Below are 5,117 nucleotides of genomic sequence, written 5' to 3'. Positions count from 1 at the left end.
GATACATTGGTAGAAGAATGTTAGAGATGGAGCTACCAGGTAGGAGAAAAAGAGGAAGGCCAAAGAGGAGATATATGGATGCAGTGAGGGAGGACATGCAGATAGTTGGAGTCAGAGTAGAAGATGAAGAGAACAGGGAGAGATGGAAATCAATGATTTGCTGTGGCAACCCCTGAAAAAGGGATAAAGCCGTAAGAAAAAGAAAGAAGACTCAGAAGGATGAGGAGGATGAAGGATGAGGATGATTTACGTATATACGTATTTACCCTTCACGAACCTTCCTATACTGTTATCAACAGTAGAACAACAACAACAGTGCCCTCCTGTGTCGAACTGAGGTATCAGTTTTACATTAATTAAATACTCACCATATATACAGTACATATGTCACGCATGACATGCCGGTATCTTAGATTTCCCAACCGTACGTACTGCACATGATTGTTTGTTATTTTAATGTATTACCCTGTATGTATGTGTGGCAAAATGTCTTAGATATACTTTTTTGTGAGCACGAGAAAGTATCTGTCTATCTTAGGGGCTCTGTACTACGTCAAATGACAACTATCAAACAAAATATCTTCAAATAAAAGTTAACATAAATCACTCTTTGCATTACTGTTGCTCTTTTCCTTTCTGGGAGACGTACGTAATGATCGTCAGCACAATGGACAGCGTTATCGAATAATAACATAAAGAAATAATATATTTCCAGACAAGTATTTATAACGAATTATAACAATTTTTATCACTCTTAAATTATCATTACGTTACTCTGAATCTGAATCTGTTCTTATTCTCTTTAACGTATTTATTACATTTTCTATTACACAGCATTCACTGTTTTCTTTTGTAATACTTGGGTTACAAATATAACCATGACTTTCCTTCTTTCCGTCCTTTTTTTCTTTATGTATATATATACATATATTTACATGTATTGTTTGTATATGTATGTATATATATGTATATATATACATATATTTACATAAGCCAGCCACTAGGGTACACGAAGCCGTGTTTATAGTGCCGGTCCCAAGCCCGGATAAATGGTGAGGGTTGCGTCAGGAAGGGCATCCGGCGTAAAACGTTTAGCTAAATCAAATATGCAGATCAATAAAACGATTTCCATACCGGATCGGTCGAGGCCCGGGTTAACAACGACCGCCAACAGTGCCGTTGACCAACAGGGCACTGATGGAAATTGGACTACTGTTGGTCAGAGACAGAGTCAGAGACAGAGAAGAAGAGGAGGACGTTTGATTAGGAGAAAAAGAGAAAAGATGAAGAATAGAAGTGTTAGTCTGAAGTTTGGAACTTTGAATGTAGGTACAATGACAGGGAAAAGTAGAGAAATAGCTGATGTGATGGAGAGAAGAAGAGTAGATATTTTGTGTGTGCAGGAGACCAGGTGGAAGGGCAGTAAGGCTAGAAACATTGGAGGAGGCTACAAACTGTTTTATCATGGTTCAGATGGGAAGAGAAATGGAGTAGGGGTGATCCTAAAGGAAGAATATGTAAGAAATGTGGTAGAGGTGAAAAGAGAGTCAGACAGGTTGATGTGTGTGAAGGTAGAAGTAGAAGGAGAGATGATTAATGTTGTTAGTGGTTATGCCCCACAGGTGGGCTGTGAGTTGGAAGAAAAGGAGAAGTTCTGGAAGGAGCTAGATTGGATGGTAGAGAGTATCCCCAGGAGAGAGAGAGTGGTGATTGGAGCAGACCTAAATGGTCATGTAGGGGAAGGGAACAGAGGAGATGAGGAAGTGATAGGCAGGTTTGGTGTTAGGGAGAGAAACGTAGAAGGACAGGCAGTGGTAGATTTTGCAAAGAGAATGGAAATGGCTGTGGTAAACACATATTTCCAAAAGAAAGAGGAACATAGGGTGACTTACAAGAGTGGAGGCAGGTCCACACAGATAGATTATATTCTATGTAGAAGATGTAATCTGAGGGAGATTAGAGACTGTAAGGTGGTGGCAGGTGAGAGTGTAGCCAAACAACATCGGATGGTAGTGTGTAAAATGACGATGGAGGTGACAAAAAGGAAGAGAGTGAAGACAGAGCAGAAGATCAAGTGGTGGAAACTAAGGAAAGAGACATGTTGTGAAGACTTCAGGAAGGAAGTAAGGGCAGTTCTGGGTAGTGTTGAGATATTCCCAGATGATTGGGAGACTACAGCTGCAGTGATGAGGGAGACAGGTAGGAAGGTGCTAGGTATGTCCTCTGGGCAGAGAAAGGAGGACAAAGAGACCTGGTGGTGGAATGAGGAGATCCAGGAGAGTGTGCAGAGAAAGAGATTAGCGAAGAAGAGATGGGACAGTGACAGAACAGAAGAGAACAGACTGGAGTACAAAGAGAGGACAAGGGAGGTGAAGAGGGAAGTGGCCAAGGCCAAACAAAAGGCATATGAGGAGTTGTATGAGAGTTTGGAAACAAAGGAAGGAGAAAAGGAGTTGTATAGATTGGCGAGACAGAGAAATCAAGCTGGGAAGGATGTGCAGCAGGTGAGGTTGATTAAGGACAGAGAGGGGAATGTGATCACAAGTGAGGAAAGTGTGCTGAGAAGATGGAAGGAATACTTTGAGGAGTTGTTAAATGAGGAAAATGAAAGGGAAAGTAGAAACGAGGAGCCAGAGACTAGTAGGAAGAAGGTAGATCAGGTTAGAAAGGATGAAGTTAGAAAAGCCCTGAAGAGGATGAAGAGTGGAAAGTCAGTTGGTCCTGATGACATACCAGTGGAAGTATGGAAGTGTTTAGGAGAAGTGGCAGTAAATTTCCTGACTGGTTTGTTTAACAGAATTTTAGAGACTGGCAAGATGCCTGATGAGTGGAGAAAAAGTGTTCTGGTGCCAATTCATAAGAAGGGTGATGCACAGAGTTGTAACAACTACAGAGGGATAAAGTTGATGAGCCATACAATGAAGATTTGGGAACGAGTAGTTGAAGCTAGGTTGAGGCAGGAAGTGGAGATTTGTGAACAACAGTATGGTTTCATGCCTAGGAAGAGTACCACAGATGCAATATTTGCCTTGAGGATGTTGATGGAGAAGTACAGGGAAGGTCAGAAGGAGCTGCATTGTGTATTTGTAGATCTAGAAAAGGCATATGACAAAGTGCCAAGGGAGGAATTGTGGTTTTGTATGAGGAAGTCAGGAGTGGCAGAGAAGTATGTTAGTTTGGTGCAGGACATGTATGAGAATAGTACAACAGTAGTGAGGTGCGCTGTTGGGAGGACAGAAGACTTCAAAGTGGAGGTGGGACTACATCAAGGATCGGCCCTGAGCCCCTTCTTGTTTGCTGTGGTGATGGACAGATTGACAGATGAGGTCAGACAGGAGTCCCCATGGACTATGATGTTTGCAGATGACATTGTGATCTGTAGTGAGAGTAGGCAGCAGCTAGAAGAGAACCTAGAGAGGTGGAGGTTTGCACTAGAAAGAAGAGGAATGAAGGTCAGTCGCAGCAAGACAGAGTACATGTGTGTAAACGAAAGGCAGAACAGTGAAATAGTGAGGCTACAAGGAGCAGAGGTGGTGAAGGTGCAGGAGTTTAGGTACTTAGGATCAACTGTTCAGAGCAGCGGAGACTGTGGAAGAGAGGTGAAGAATAGAGTACAGGCAGGATGGAACAGCTGGAGAAAAGTGTCAGGAGTGATCGGTGGCAGAAGAGTGTCAGCTAAGGTGAAGGGAAAGGTTTACAGGACAGTGGTGAGACCAGCCATGATGTATGGTTTAGAGACAGTAGCAATAGGCAGAAGACAGGAGGAGGAGCTGGAGGTGGCAGAGTTAAAGATGCTAAGATTCTCTTTAGGAGTGACAAGAATGGACAGGGTCAGGAATGAGGTCATTAGAGGGACAACACAGACAGGAAGGTTTGGAGAAAAAGCTAGAGAAGCCAGATTGAGATGGTTTGGACATGTGCAGAGGAGGGACAGTGGATACATTGGTAGAAGAATGTTAGAGATGGAGCTACCAGGTAGGAGAAAGAGAGGAAGGCCAAAGAGGAGATATATGGATGCAGTGAGGGAGGACATGCAGGTAGTTGGAGTCAGAGTAGAAGATACAGAGAACAGGGAGAGATGGAAATCAATGATCTGCTGTGGCAACCCCTGAAAAAAAGGGACAAAGCCGAAAGAAAAAGAAGATACATATATTTACATATATATTTATATACATATATGAATGTTTTTAAATGCATAATTAAACATATTTTTCGGTAAGAACTTTGTCATAAATCACATATAATAGACATTATGATAAATAATTTAAAAAATAGGCAGTGCAATATATGTATACATATATATATATACAGTATATATATACACAGATACATATACATCCAATACATTTTTTTGTAGCAACTTGCAATTGATAAACATAGATATATTTTTTTATCTCTTTTAAAGGCTAGTTAATTTAATGCAGTGGTTCTCAAACTTTTTATACTCTTTACCACCTGAGAAAACATTGAGCTCTCTGAGTACCACCATGATGACCAACATTAGAATATAGCAGCATAGGCCTTCCCTATTGGCTTCACCCACACAGGAGAGATGTTTATAAATGTTTATAAAGATGTTTATGTTTAAATGTTGTATTAACTGTGCATGGTATGTTTCAGATTTATTCAACTGAAAATGTAAATGTGAAAATATGAATTTTCCCCACGTACAAATAGAGAGCACTCATACCACAGTTTGAGGACCACTGGTTTAATGTAATCATCCCAAATACATTTACTACTACTACTACCACTACTACTATTATTACTGCTACTATAGTATGTTCTCGTACTACATACTACTACTACTACTATTACTACTACTAATAATAATAAAGACATAATTCTACATGTATATGCTTTTCCTTTTCTGATAATTTTGTTCCAATTCCTTCTTTTGCTCTGCTTTAAATTTAACAGCGTAATTTTAATAGCGTGCCTAATAAAGTGGCCGTTGAATGCTTTCTTTTTCTTCAGGATTTGTCCCTTTTTGTCAGGGGTTGCCACAGCGAATCATTGTTTTCCATCTCTCCCTGTTCTCTGCATCTTCTACTCTGACTCCAACTATCTGCATGTCCTCCCTCACTGCATCCATATATCTCCTCTTTGGCCTTCCT

This window comes from Cynoglossus semilaevis, chromosome W (assembly GCF_000523025.1).
Source record: "Cynoglossus semilaevis isolate Cse_v1.0 chromosome W, Cse_v1.0, whole genome shotgun sequence".
Lineage (NCBI taxonomy): Eukaryota > Metazoa > Chordata > Actinopteri > Pleuronectiformes > Cynoglossidae > Cynoglossus > Cynoglossus semilaevis.
The sequence above is the reverse complement of the archived record's forward strand: the minus strand, read 5'-3'. Positions refer to the sequence as shown.